Genomic DNA, 15,547 nt, shown 5'->3' on the forward strand with positions numbered 1-15,547 from the left:
AACCCACACAACCAGCTCTGCCAGGAGCAGCATGGATGAATCTCCTTGCTGCTTCCAGCAGCGCAGGTAAACAGAGGCCAGGACTTGTCGTCCTGGCCTCTGGGCACTTTGTCTCCCTATCAAACCCCAGCACAGCATTTCTCCAGTGGCTGTTGCTGGTGTCTTCCCTTGTGTTTCCTTTTAGGTTGTGAACTCTTTGAGGATGGGGAACTGTCTTATTTATTTTTCTATGCAAACTACTTTGATAACTTCTGTTGTTGTTGTTGAAAAGTGGTTATAACTATGTTTAGTAATAATAATGGTTCAACGTATCCCTCACCATTGTGTGAAATTGGAAACTGCACACCACTTGGTGCCTTAGTGCCCATGTTTAAAACACAAAGAGTTATGGCATCTTAAAGACTGACACATAGGCTCATGGAATTTTAGAGTTGGAAGAAACCATGGAGGTCTTCCAAACCCCTGCTCAGTGTGTATCATGGACTACAGTCCACTTTCACAAAAACTCATGAATGTGTTATTCTTTAAGGTGCCACAAGATTGTTGTTTTTGCTGCAACTGACTAATATAGCTACATCTTTAGAATTGGTATTAAAGTATGTCTGTGCATAAGAGACAAGCACACGCATGTGCGCACACAGGTTTTTTTTTGTTGTAAACTGCTCAGAGACATAAGTTTTGGGTGGTATGTTTGTTTGTTAGATAGATAGATAGATAGATAGATGTTCCATCCAGCTCACTCTAAAGGACACAATTTGGGGGTGCCAAATTGTTCAGAATTTCAGATGTTTCAGAATATAGCCACAATACTGTTAACTGGTAAGTCTAGAGATGAACATTATTTCACCTGTACTTTAAAATTAAAATCCCATGTACTGGGGGGTCTGCAAAATAAAATATCCTGCCCTTTCCTGCAGATGAATAACCTTTAAAAGACATATTTTTCAGAACAGGGTCTTCCAATCTGTGGTAATCCAGATGTTGCTGAACTAAAACTCCCATCACCCCCAAATTGTAGCTGGGGATGATGGGAATTGTAGTTCAGACACATTTGAAATACCATCATTGGGAACCCCTGATATAAAGAGAGATGGTGTCTGGCATCTATCATACATTCATTAATTCATTCATCCCATCCCTTCCTTCCTTCAAGGAGCTCAGAGCAGCCCACTTTCCCTCAGCCCATTTTAACCTCACAACAACACTGCAAGTTTGGTTCTGCTGAGAAAATTATCTTAAGTGAACCTCATAGCTGAGAGAGGTTTGGAACCCTGGTCTTCATAGGAACATAGGAAGCTGTCATATACTGAGTCAGACCATTGGTCTATCTAGCTCAGTATTGTCTTCACAAACTGGCAGTAGCTTCTCCAAGGTTGCAGGCAGGAATCTCCCTCAGCCCTATCTTGGAGAAACCAGGGAGGGAACTTGAAACTTCCTGCTCTTCCCAGAGTGGTTCCATCCCTTGAGGGGAATCTCTTATAGTGCTTACACTTCTAGTCTCCCTTTCATATGCAACCAAGGTGGACCCTGCTTAGCTAATGGGACAAGTCATGATTGCTACCACAAGACCAGCTCTCCTCTTCCTAGTCTTAATCTGACAATTTAACTGCTACAGCACATTGCCAATATGAGGATATGCACAGGGCCATCCCTAGTGGGGTGCAGGGCTGGGGGCGAATCAGCATGTGTGGGGCCACCTAAACATTTCATGTCATTACAGAATCATACTGATTGATGACATACAACGTAAATAGTGTGAGTGAGGTTTTTGGACATGTCCAACCAGCTTGGACATATAATGCATTTCTAAAGAAATAAAATAAAAAGCACAATGTATGTTTCACAGTTCTCGGACCTTCTAGATTGCAAATCAACTTGAGCATAGTGCATTCATAAATAAATAAGTAAATATTATATACTGCTTGTTCCAGAAATTTTTGTAATTTTCTGCCATGAAACAAGCCGCTTATAGGACTTTTTGGATGGAGTTTTTTAAATTAAAAAAAATTAAAAACCAACAATTTGTCCAATTCACTTCAATTTAAAGATACGTATTCTTCCCACCCTGCCCTACATCTCTGCTTAATGCCAAAGCCCTATGGCAAGCCAATCCCTAAATATTCAAGGGCGGGGGGGAATAACTACAAAAAAGGAAATCACATCACAACTCCATTAGTAATGGAGGTATGATGTGATTTCCTTTTTGTGGTTATTCTGTTCACCCAGGTTGGGCTGAGCAGAGGGTCTACAGAGAGCTCTGGTGCTGGACACTCTCTGCCTGCCTGCCTGCCTACCTGCCTGCTTGCCTGCTTCCTTCCTCAGCTTCAGGCTTCAGCAAGGCCTGCATGGAGGCTTCTCTGGAGGCCCCACGCACCTGCTGAACAGCTGAGAGGTGGGAGAGGCAGAACTTTAGCAGCTTGCCTGGGAGCCTTTCAAGCTGCACGCAGACACAAAAGATCAGCTGCGGGGAAAGATAAGTGGCTGGGAGAGGTGGAGAGAGGAGGGCAGACTGCATTGCAGTATGCCAAGAGCAGGGCCTGTGCCAGCGCAGGGCTCAGGGCAATTGCCCCGGTCGCCCCACCCTAAGGATGGCCCTGGATATGCAGGTTGAACTCTGTGTAGGGTTTTCCAGCTGCTGCACCTGTCACAATACTGATTTTATGTGGTCTGACCTCCCTACACCTGGTCACAGTCAGGCAATGGTATTCTGCACCAGCTGACGTTCCAAAACTGCCTTCAAGGGCAGCCAGGGGCGGATCAAAGGAGAGGCAGCTGCCTACAGCGTCAAAATTCCCTCAGTGGCAAATTTTGGAAATAAATTGGCATGCCTGACTGAGATGTGTGTGTGTGTGTGTGTGTAATTGAATTTGAAACCAAAACCATGTGCGGGCAGAGCGGGCGGCAGCATGATGTGGTAACTTGTTGGGCTTGGGCAGGAAATAAGCGGCCTGAAGCGGGGGGTGGGCAGCACGACAATGACAGCGTTATATTCTGTTCTCCCTCTCTTGTCTCACTGTCAGCTTCGGTGGTGTGACAGCTGTGTGTGTGCAGAGCAGCCAGCCTAGGATTGAAACCAACCAATCAACATTCGTTGCCGCCTGGAGCCAGAGGGAAGTGGCAACCAATCCTAGGTTGGCTGGCTGATGGCTCTGCTTCTTGGTGCATGCTTGCACATACGCCACATTCTCAGAAAGTTTCAGGCTGCAGATGAGAGAGAGAGAGTTGTGTTTTTTGTTGTTGTCATCAGTTTAGAGCTATTAGGAAGGTAGAGTGATTGTTGATTTGACCATCACTTAATGGTGAGTGATGGAAATGTATTTCCTTTCTTTATCTATGGATCTGCATTCCACCTGTTGCTCTAAAAAGGGTCCCTACAGTAGCTTCAAAAAGTGATCAAATACAACAATCCAATCAACAAAATCAGTCACAATAAGCTAAACCACCAAGCAACTAAAAGAGCTAACACTGAACAGCCAAAGTAGTCCTGATCTCTCTCTCTGAATCTCATCACATTCCCAACTCCAGGAAGGATGCTATAAGATTCCTGTCCTCCAGGTCAGTGAGTGAGTGTGTGTGTGTTTGGCTGCCTGGGGTCATCTGGAGGTCAACTCCCAGCCCCAGGCAGTGCGGGAAGAGCTGAAGGGGTTGGGCTGCCCAGCATGGAGAGGCTTGCGGAGGAGCCTAGCTGCAGAAGAAAGCAGCCCAAGGAGGAGCTCTGGCTGCGGTGGTGGGGCCTGAGGCATGTGGGGAGCAGAGCGGACTGCCTCAGCCTGGCCCCTGTGCCCACCTGCAGCTCGAGTGGAGCATCACTCGTACCCCATCAGATCCACTTGGAGCTGGAGGGAGGAGGCCAGTAGTTGGGGCGGGGGTCCCCCCCCGTCATGGCCATTGGCCAAGTCTTTGTCATCAGAGTGGAGGAGAGCAGCAGGCAGCAGCAGCAGCATTTAGCACCCCACCACCATATTTTTCTCCAGATGTTCTACGTCAGAGACAGTAAATGCCACCACTGCATTTAGTGTCTCCTTTCCCCCCCCAAATTCAATTTTTATTGATTTTAACAATAATATTATCATTCATAACAAACAGAATAAACAAAACTGGACTTCCCGCACACCTCTCTTCATGAAACATCAGCTATAAAATTTACCCTTGCTATATTAATAATTCAAAACATAAATTTAGACCCTTACAAACACAGTTAACCTACCTAACCTGCATTTTTTAAAAAATTCCAAATCCTGCTGTAAGATCCATAGTAGGAAAATAATTTTTTAGAGACAACAAAAATGGTTTCCAATCTTCTTTAAAACATTCTAAGTATTGGTCTCTTATCAGTGTTGTAAGTTTTTTCCATCTCCGCATATTCCAAAATTTTTATCAGCCAATCTTCTTTTGAAGGCAATTCATTACTCTTCCATTTCTGTGCATATATTATTCTGGCCGCCGTGGAAGCATACATGAAGAATGTTAAGTTATTTGTAGAGATTACTCCTTATGTTATTCCCAGCAGGAAGGATTCTGGCTTCTTAGGAAATGTCATTTTAAATATTTTCTTTAACTCATATATCATATCCCAATAGGCCTTGGCCTTCCCACAGGTCCACCACATATGAAAAAAGTGCCTTCAGAGTGTCCACACTTCCAACATTTGTTTGAAACATTTTTGTACATTAATGCCAATTTTTTTGCATTTAGTGTCTCCAACATGGAAGAGCCAGAGAAAAAGACAGTGGCAGGGCACCCCCCGCCACCATGTGCCAGGGAGCCCCCACTGTGGTGGGCAGGCAAAGGAGAGGATGACACACACACACTCATGTGAGTCTGATTATTTATATTGCTTCAGCTTGTGACACACACACATTGTCAGAGAGGAGGGGTGGCAAATTCCTTGTTTGCCTATGGGCAGCAAAAGGGTTAATCCACCCTTGAGGGCAGCCCCATGTGACTCCCAAGGAATGTTGGCTGGCTTTACCAGAAGCTGCCTGCCAGTTATTAGGCTGCTGAGATCTTGCCAGTTGCATAGACAAGTGTGATATCTGAAAACTGCCTAACAAAGAAAGGGATACTTTAATGCCAGTTCTGAAATTATTTCAGAGGACCACTTCAAAAGTGCCGGGTGTCCCCACTCCCCAAAGAAGTACTTCCATGGAGGAAACAGAATGCAATCCACACAGAGATTTCCACATGTTACAGGCATACACACATGATCTCTTTTATGATGTATATTCATGTTGGATAGCCACAGCTGGTTGTGAGTTTCATGATAATTAACATTCTGATCTGCATATAGTTTTCTTGCTATTTCTTGTCCAGAAGTCTTTTCCATGTAGGAAGTATTACATGAAGCAATTCTGAATTACCGTGTAGTTCAAAAGCTGGCCTCAAGCTCTCTGCAAACTCTTGTGCTTTCCAAGAGTACTCTTGTGCTGCCTGTCCACTAACTCTCTGAAGCTTTTAATACAACTTTAATGTGCGTACACAGGTAACCTTTCTGTAAGGAATGTCACTTCTAGTAACAATATAGCCAGTTACCCAGCCATGTGAAGGTGTTTTATCTATTTGGTTAGTAGTTATTCCTTCACACTTCCTCTAAAGAACTCAGGGTGGCATATATAGTCATTCCCACTTTTACCCTCACAGCAGTCCTGTGAGGATGAGAGAGTGAGTGACCCAAAGACACCTAATTGGCTTCATGACTCAGTGGGAATTTTATTCTGAGCCAAGCCTGATTTGTACACTAGATATGCTCCGGAGCTAGCATTTGAAATTAGGCTGGTTTTGCCAGTGTCACAAAGTGACCAGTTCTTTATACAGTGACCATGTATAGTCTGGGCATGAGAGTAGAAAGAGGATCAAAATACTCCCAAATAATTCAATGGGCTTTATTATAGAATGTTGCTCATCAGGACAAAACTCAAACAGGTCATCCAGATTAAACACGTTTCCGATTCAAGGTGCAGTGCAATGTGCCTGACTGTCACATGTGTGTGCAATCAATAATTACAGCTGTCTAACAAATCCTAATAAAACATTTAGAGAGAAACAGAGAGAGAAGAAAGAAGGGAAGGCTTAGGAAAGGGATGGCAGTGATTAGTAGGGAGGAGGGAAGGGGGGAGCAGGCTGAGCTGTGCGTTGAATAGGCATCTCACCAGGTTCACGAAGAAGGCTTCAAAGGACGTGTTCGTTGCTGGGGCTTGGGAGCGATGCAGGCTTCAATCAGTCAGGCAGGCTGGTGGTAGATTGCTTAGAGCAAGGCAGAGAGAGAGAGAGAGAGAGAGAGAGCGCGCACCATGGCTGGGTAGTCTTGACTTCTCACTGTGCAGCAGAGGTCACAGATGGTCCCTGTCCATGGAAATAATTCCTGCTCTAGCCCCGCGGTTTGAACAGCAAACTCTGGGATCGCTCTTGAGCAAAGATCTGCTGGTTAGGCAAAGCTTGCTGCTTTCTGTCCAGTGAGCTTATAGTTGTTTTCTTTTTTGATCTCCATAGAATCTATTCAGTATATCATCATCCTTCCTAGATCACAAAAGGACAATTTGTTACTGGTTTGTTACTCAATCTGTTACTCTCTCAATACTGTCTTTTAATTACTGATATTAGTTCAGGATATTAGGACAAAACAGGGTGACCAGGATCTGGGTCCCATCTCCTAATAACTGTTGTTGGGCAGAGTATTGTTCTATTGACATTCCCAAAGCAAATCTGCATCTTTGAGCTTGCAAATGGGCATCTTCTCTTGTCTCCAGATTTTCTGGCTCTTGGTCCCACAAGAGTGTTAAAAGGTGTTTAGGAAGCAAAAAATCAAGGCTATAGGTGTGAGAGAGAGCAGTTAAATCATTTTCTTTTGTATGCATTTACCTAGGGTGGAATTCTAAAGGCAGCAATAGGGTATAAACAATCCTTCTAATTCTACATAGCAAATATCTTCTCAGAGAAAGACAGGATTATCCCCTGGCAATTCAAAACAATCCCACTGGATAGCAAAGCTATGATCAATGGCTATTGTAAATGTTCTGTAAGAGGAAATGCAAACTCAGCTCCTAGCTTCCCCCAGAGTCATTACCTGAGAGCAAGTTCTAGGCAAATTTTAGGAGTTTTAATCATTTTACTCCATTTGAATTCCTGCTGCAAGGAGTTCAGTGGTACTGGCAAAGATACAGAACTCAGCCTGGCCTGCTGGACTATGAGTTCTAATCCAACATGAATGAGCTGGGCACCAACATATCCAAATTGCTAGTCTGTGTAAATCTTAATGCCATGCATTTGTAAAGGCATTCCACAGTGATTGCATTTGGATATGAGTGAGACAGGAAAGCAATCCTGGCAATTGAGTCTCTTGATTATCCATTTCACCAGCATTGAGAAACAATGCTGGATTGCCCCTCCCTTCACAAAGCAATTACCATCTGTCCCAAAGGCAGATCATGAGACATGGGTGTCTGGTACAGGTCAATTCATCTGAGTTCAGGCATTAATTGATTTCTTATTAAATTGGAATTAGATACAAGCCTGGATTCCACATAATTCTGGATTGGTAACTCTGGGTTTAATGTTGGAGTCAGGGTGTCCACAAAAATTTGAACTCAGGTCACTCCCGTCTAAGAGTCAAACCAAAGGTGATATTAAATTAATCATAATTTAGTTAGGGGCATATTTTAACTTTAAAATATCAGCCGCATGGTTCCTGATATGAACAGAATCATGATGCAGAGGTAGGAGGTGTTTAACCTGTACCATTTCCCCATCAAAAATCCACCCCGGAGAAGCTGTTGAACTAAAAAAACCAATGCCATTTGCTGCAATAGTACCATCAGTATTAAATAGCCACTTCATGGATGGGTGGTTGTTTTTTTGGCAACAATATAGCACAATAGTAAAGAGCAAAATTTCCCCTTGTTACCAGACTTGTCTAGACATTAGTATATTACACATCTGTTACCACATGTGGAATCTGTACTTTGAAAAGAGTTGGGGAACTAGCTCTAAAAGCCAATCCTGCAAATGTGCAGGGAAATGTCATCATTAAGATGCCCCAGAGGAGAAACATAAACTAGAAACTAGAAACATAACTTCATTATCTTTGAAACAAATAAATAATGTTTACTTATGTCACATTGTCACCTTAAGTGGTGCAGCAAGGAAATTATTTATCACATTATTTTATCACATTTTTATACCATCCCAAACGTGAGTTCTCTGCTTGAAATGCTTGACTAACAAGCAGAAGGTTGCCGGTTCGAATCTACACTGGTACTATATTGGGCAGCAGCAATATGGAATGCGCTCCCTGCTGAGATACAATCCTCCCCATCTCTGGCAATTTTTAAAAAACACCTGAAACCACATCTTTTCACCCAAGCTTTCCCAGCTTTTTAAAATTGTCTGTTTTTAATTTTATGGCTGTTTTTAAATTGTTGCATTGTTTTAACTTTTATATGTGTTTTAATTGTTTTTATGTTAACTGCCGAGAGATGAAAGTTTGGGTGGTATAGAAGTTTAATAAATAAATAAATATAGGAAGATGCTGAAACGCATCATCTCATACTGTGCCGGAGGAGGCAATGGTAAACCCCTCCTGTATTCTACCAAAGAAAACCACAGGGCTCTGTGGGCACCAGGAGTCTAAATTGACTTGATGGCACACTTAACCTTTACCTTTATGTAACATTATGTAACCTAATGGCGCAGCAGGGAAGCAACCTACCTTGATTCGAAACCCCGCTGGTGTGTTTCACAAATATGGGGAACTTCTATATCAGGCAGCAGAGATATAGGAAGGTGCTGAAAAGCATCATCTCATATTGTGTGGGAGAGGGCAATGGTAAACCCTTCCTGTATTCTACCAAGAAAACCACATGGCTCTGTAGTTGCCAGTAGTCGACAGTGACTCAATGGCACAACTAACCATGTAACAGCAACACAATGCAAACAATAGTATTTGGCAGCCTTGGTAGCACAAGGAATACAAATGGTTCCCTGAGACTGCTGGGATGAAGACAAAAAGAAGCAGAGGAGAGGGTACAAGGAGAAGAGGTTACGAGAAGGTTGGAAGGGAGAGAAAGTTCAGTTGCTTTTCCTTTGTCTGTTGTCTTGTGTGCAATGCCAAAGGAGTGCTTCTACCCATGTGGAGGGTGAAAGCTGGGATCCTTCATTAGGTTATGCTGGCAGAGGGCAAGCATAGGCAGTAGGGTACAGGCACAGCACCCAAGACTGTGGCTCTGTCTGAACCCATAGCAAGCAATGGGAGCACTGAGTTTCCAAGGCAGTCAAGCACAAGGGTAAGGCCATGGCATCCCCACTTTGGTAAAGACTCAGCCTCAAAGGCATCTATCTGGGGATTCTGTTCAAGAAGTTTCTCTAGGATTTCCACTCAGGGAAACTTGTGGTTCTCAGGCAGACAAGGCATAAGGATTTTATGCAAGCCCAACAAAGAGAATTATCAAAGGACTAAGGTTGCTGAGAATGACCAGGGTGGTGCAGCAGCTTTTCCATGCAAGGAGTATTCAGAGCTAGTGATTCAGCTTAACAATTCTGATTCCAGGGTTTTGATTGGGGCTCCACTATCCAGGGATTACAGCTCAAGAAGGGGTAAGGAGACTGAGAACAGAAGCAGGCCCTTGGCTGTTGGCACTCCAGAATAGGGGTGTGCATAAAACCACCTGGCCTAGTTATGACCTGGCCATGCAGGGTCCCACTGCACAGGCATGGTGGCCTCCAAATGGCCACCGTGCCAGGGATTCGGCTGGGAAAGGCCCGAAGATGCCCAAACTGGATGATTTTTAGGGAAAGGGAGGCCGCTGGGGAGAGCGGGTACCTCTGCTGCCCCTGCCACCTTGGAGAAGCCCCCCCCCCCGGAGGGAGTAAGTTAAAAAAAGAAAGAATTATTTTTCTCAAAAATTGTACGACAAACCCCCAAACTGGGTTGTTGTTGTTGGTGGTGGTCAGTTCAGGGTCGAGCCAAACCGGGGGTGGTTCGGCTCAACTCCAAACTGAATCAATTAGATGTCAAACTGGTTCAGATTTGATCTAGTTTGCACACCTCTGCTCCAGAGTAACAGTAGCTTGTGCCATTAGGCTCCCATGGCAGCAGCAAGCTTCACTACCGCTCGGGAATCTTATTTCTGGGAAGAGAGTGATTGACAACTGTTTCAAAGCAACAGCACCTTTTATAGGATTTTGTCTGGTGTAAAGTTCCAGAGTTAGGAAAACTCTTACTCCAAAAATAAAAATAACCATGTATATGAGCCTCTGAGCTCCTCGGAGGAAGAGCGATAAATGTAATAAACAAACAAACAAAGGTACAAGTACAGGGGAGGGCTGGAACTGAGAAAGGCTGTGGCTGTGTCCATTCAGAGTGAGGACTAGAACAAAAGGGGTCTATTGTCCATAATCTGCGCACCTAGCTTTAGGTTCCTGGCTTTGATTCATTCAAGACCACCCCAGCCTCATGTGTCTCTTAGCACACTGATATTTCTTTTGCCTATCAGGAACCTGGGGCCCTCAAGGATGCACAGAACTCAACAATGAGGAGTTTCCATTTCCAGGGGGTTCTTCCACTGGTCTAGCTTTGTACAACAACTCACATACAGTGCAGCATACTGCCCATGGAAGGACTGCATACGTGTGCTGTCTCTGTTCATCCCCAACCCACGTTCACACTGCAGCAACAAGCCTCTCCTATTGGGACTCATCACTGCAGTAATTGTACAATTGTTAAGTGATGGAGCCTTTCCAAGGTGAGGAGAAGCAAAAATGTGGTTGGGGGGGGGAGAATGAAGACAGTGTGTGTGCACCCATCCCTTTATGGGTAGCATGCTGGAATCAACACTCTCACCTCATCTATTGCAAGGGCAATCTCCTTTGTGGCATCAAATGCCTGCTCATGTTAGAGTGCTTCTAATAGCAAGGCATCTGCTTCCAGCACAGACAAAAGGAAAGGAAGTGGACAGACAAAAGGAAAGGAAGTGGACAGGTCATTTATGGTTTTGCACCATAGATGATAAATGAACAAAGATGTTCATTCATTACCTTTGGTGCAAAATGATGAATGACCAGAGAATCCACTCTCATTTTGCATCAAAGAATCCACACTCAGAACATCTCAAAAATTGAAAATAACACCAAGACCCAGTGCCCCATGGACTTGTGGCTTGGGGGGTGGTTGGCACCCCATGTGCACTACACCACAACCCACTCTGGCCCACCCTAGTGCTCCCCATAGGGAGTTATGCGGCTGCTGAAATCCCCATTACTCCCTATGGGGAAAAGCTGAAAGACCCACACACCTCAGAAATTCATTAAAAACCACCCCTTTGGCCAATTTCTTTGAAATTTGGGTGGTGGCTTCCTTCCATCCATTGGGCACTACCACCCACAACAACCCACTCTGGGCCACCCTGGTACCACCCTCACGGAGTTATGTGGCTGCTGAAATCCCCATTATTCCCTATGGGAAAAGGCTTAATATGCACAAACTTCAAAATTGTGTTTAAAATTACCCCTTTCACCAATTTCTTTGAAATTTGGGTGGTGCCATCCACCCATTGGGCACTACCACTCACCCCACTCACCCCCCCAAAAACTCTTTGTTTTTGCCTCAAATTAATTCTGATTGATTCAAATCCAAATTGAATCTGGGGTCATGTGGGGCAGATTTGGACACCCCAAATATCAGGGGTGATTCAATTTGGTTACAAATTGAATTTAAAAAATGATTCATGCACATCCATAGAAATAAACCCCTAACTTAATTATGACACATTTAATATTTTACTACTGTGATCACCACTGTGATCACCACATGAACAACACTAATACATGCAATAATTTAACCAGCACTCTTGGTTTTCTCAAAGTTTTCTTGATTTTCCCGTAATCAGGCACCTGTTTACAGCTGGAATGGAACTAGTCTCTATCTATCTATCATAATTTTATACTCCCCAAAACTTGCATCTCTGAGTGGTTTACAATTAAAATCATGTAATATATTAAATCAATTAAACAATTAAAATCATCTTAACATTAAAATCATTTAAAAGCAACATTAAAAATTAAAACCATGAATCTAATTAAAAGCCTGGGTGAATAAATGTCTCTTAGTGCCTTTTTAAAAGATGCCAGAGATGGGGCGACTCTTATTTCAACAGGGAGTGTGTTCCAAAGTCCAGAGGCAGCAACAGAGAAGGCCTTTTCCCAAGCAGCTGCCAAATGGGTTGGTGGCAAACACAGAGGAACCTCTCCAGATTATCTTAACAGGTGGTACAGCTCATGGTGAAGAAAACATTTTCTTAAATACCCAGGGCCTAAGCTTTTTAGGGCTTTATAGGTAATAACCAGCACCTTGTATTTTGCCCAGAAACATATTGGATGCTGTTAGTTTTCTCAACGCAGAAATAATATGGTCTCTCCTAGATGACCTAGAAACCAACCTGGCCACCACATTCTGGACCAACTGCAGTTTCTAGACTATGTACAAAGGCAGTCCCACATAGAGCACATTGCAGTAATCCAGCCTAAAGGTTACCAGTGTATGTAACAACATTTTGAAGTCATTCATCTCAAGAAACAGATGCAGCTGCGTATTAGCTGAAGCCAGTAAAAAGCACCTCTGGCCACTGTCTCAACCTGGGACACAAGGGAGAGGTTCGGATCTAGAAGCACTCCTAGACTGCATACCTATTCCTTTCGGGGGAGCATGACCCCATCCAGAACTTGCAGATCAAAATCACCTCCCAAGTTCTACTCCTGCACAATAAGTACCTCTGTCTTATCTGGAGTCAGCCACAGTTTGTTATCCCTCATCCAGCCCATTACTGCCTCTAGGCAAGCATTTAGGGAGGTTATGCCTTCTACAGATTATGTTGACATGGAGAAATAGATGTGGGTGTCATAAGCATATTGATAACACTGTGCACCAAATCTCCTGATGATCATTCCCAGCGGTTTCATATAGATGTTAAACAACATCGGAGACAATACGGAGCCCTGAGGGACACCATACAAAAGTTCAGATTTTGAAAAACAGCAGTCTCCAAGAGACATCATCTGGAATCTGCTCAAGAGGTAGGAGCAGAACTACTGCAAAACAATGCCTCCACCCCCAATCACCTCAGATGTTCCAGAAGGATACTATGGTCAATAGTATTGAAAGCCACTGAAAGATACAAAAGGTCCAACAGAGTCACACTCCCTCTGTCAATTCCCAATTGGAGATCATCCACCAGGCCAACCAAGGCAGTCTCCACCCCATAGCCCACCTGAAAGCCAATTTGAAATGGGTCTAGATAATCAGTTTCCTCCAAGACCACCTGGAGCTGGGAGGCCACGGCCCTCTCAGTCATCTTGCCCAGCCAAGAAAGGTTGGAGACAGGCCTGTAGTTGCTTAACTACAAGGGATCCAAGGCAGACTTCTTCAGAAGTGTTTTAAAAATTGCCTCCTTAAGACAAGGAAGCATCCTGCCCTTCCTCAGAGAAGCATTTATAATCTCTACCAGGCCCTCTACAACAGCCTCCCAGCCAGTTAGTATAAGCCATGTCGGGCAAGGATCAAGAGGGCAGGTGGTAGGCCACACCATTCTGAGCAACTGTCCACATCCTCAGGAGTCACAAGATATAGAGGCAGGGGATGTAGCCACTGATTATGGGGCAGCTATTCCTGCTGCCCCATGTCCTGGTGGGGAATCGTGATGTGCGAACAGGTTCAACGTCGAATGTGTTTGACATCGAACCGGAATGGTTTGACTGTTAAGGGTTGAACCAAACCATCCCCTGTTCGGTCTGACCCCAGACCGAACCCCACCCCTGGCCTTCATGGGGTTCACAATTTGTTTTTGTTTTTAATGACTTACCCGCTCCAGGGGACTTGCTCTAGGTGGGGGGGGGCGGTGTCCATGGGGTTTCCCCTCCCCCCACTGGCCTCCTTGCCTCCCAAACTGGTCCATTCAGCTGGCTCTTTGTCCCATTTGGGCCTTCCGCATCTGGTGTTGTGGCCATTTTGGAGGCCTGAGCCACACAGAGGCCGATTGTGCAGGCGTGGCAGCCTCCAAAATGGCACAGCACTGGAGGGGGAAAGGCCCAAATGGGACAAAGAGCCAGCCGGACCGGCTGGATTGGAAGGCAAGGAGGTCAGTGGGGGGAGGGAAAACCCCACGGACCCCCTGCCACCTAGAGTAAGTCCTCTGGAGGAGGTAAGTTCTAAAAAAAAAATATTCATGAACCCCCTCCCTGGACTGAATGAAACCGGGGTGGGGGGTTTCGAGGGGATGCTGGACCAAACTTTGGAACACCAGACTGGTGTTCAGACTCAAATCAAACTGGGCCAGTCAGTTCCATGCACACCCCTATTGGGCAATAGAAGAAGTAACATTGACAGGTCAGCAGGCTGTTGCGGGGAGAGAAATCATAAACATAATTGCTGTTTCCCCTTCTGGCTGTCCTGCCAGCTCTTTGACCTTGGAAGCAATGCCAACCACCTACAGACTGCAGGGTTGCCAGAACCTAAGGGGTATACTCGTGGGTCAAATGGGCCGTAAGCCAGAATTTGGCTTTTTAAAAGCCAAATCTGGCCACCTAGCAATAGAGCATCATCTTGCTCTTTTGCAATGCCAGGTAGGTCCAGAATAAACCTGAAATCATCCATGATTTGATTCTGGATGAAGGGGCTGATCTGGTATGTATTACAGAGACTTAGTCCAGGGGTCCCTGCTGAAGTGTCTGACTATATTGAATGTGTGTAGCTATGTTTGGGGACCAGAGGTAGACTGGGACTTTTGTTGGTGTACTGATCACCCCGCTGCCCAACGGAGTCCCTAACTGAGCTCATGGACTTGGTCTCGGGCTTAGCGTTGGCGTCTCCCAGGCTTGTGGTGCTGGGGAACTTCAATGTTAACTTTGGGACCACTTGTCTGGGGCAGCTCAGGAGTTCATAGCAGCCATGACAACTACGGGCCTATCCAAAGTGGTCTCGGGACCGACACATATCGTTGGTCACATGCTTGATCTGTTCTTTCACTCTGAACAGGGTGGTGTTCCATGGGTGGGGATTCCTGTGATTTCCCCATTGTCACAGATGGACCACCATTAAATAGCCACCCACCTTTACACACCATGAGGGATGCTGAGCCAAACAGCCTGGGCCTCGCCCTGGTTTCTCCCCGAAGTGTTTCTCTCAAAGGGGCGACCTCCTTTGGTATTGCCCCTTTGGTGGCAACCCCGCCAGTGCTGGGCTTGCCGCCACAGGCAGTTTTCCTATAAAGACCCAGAGCTGGGCAGTTGACCCCAGGAACTGCTGAGTCACTCAGGAGCTGACCCCAGTCCTGCACACACTCCCCACAGCTGTTACACAGAGGCAGCAGATCGCAGCCTCACAGGGGAAGCAGGAGCAGGCAGGTAGCAGCCGCAGCAGCCGGAGCCAACAGCACCCACTTGATCTCTCACACCAAGCACCACTGGCTGGGAAGCAGATGGGCTCTTCCTCTCCTCTGCTGGGCATCTAGCAAACTGAGGCCACAGATAGCATTCCTATAAAGGCCCAGAGCTGGGCAGGTGA

This window comes from Hemicordylus capensis, chromosome 2, assembly GCF_027244095.1.
Source record: "Hemicordylus capensis ecotype Gifberg chromosome 2, rHemCap1.1.pri, whole genome shotgun sequence".
Taxonomy (NCBI): domain Eukaryota; kingdom Metazoa; phylum Chordata; class Lepidosauria; order Squamata; family Cordylidae; genus Hemicordylus; species Hemicordylus capensis.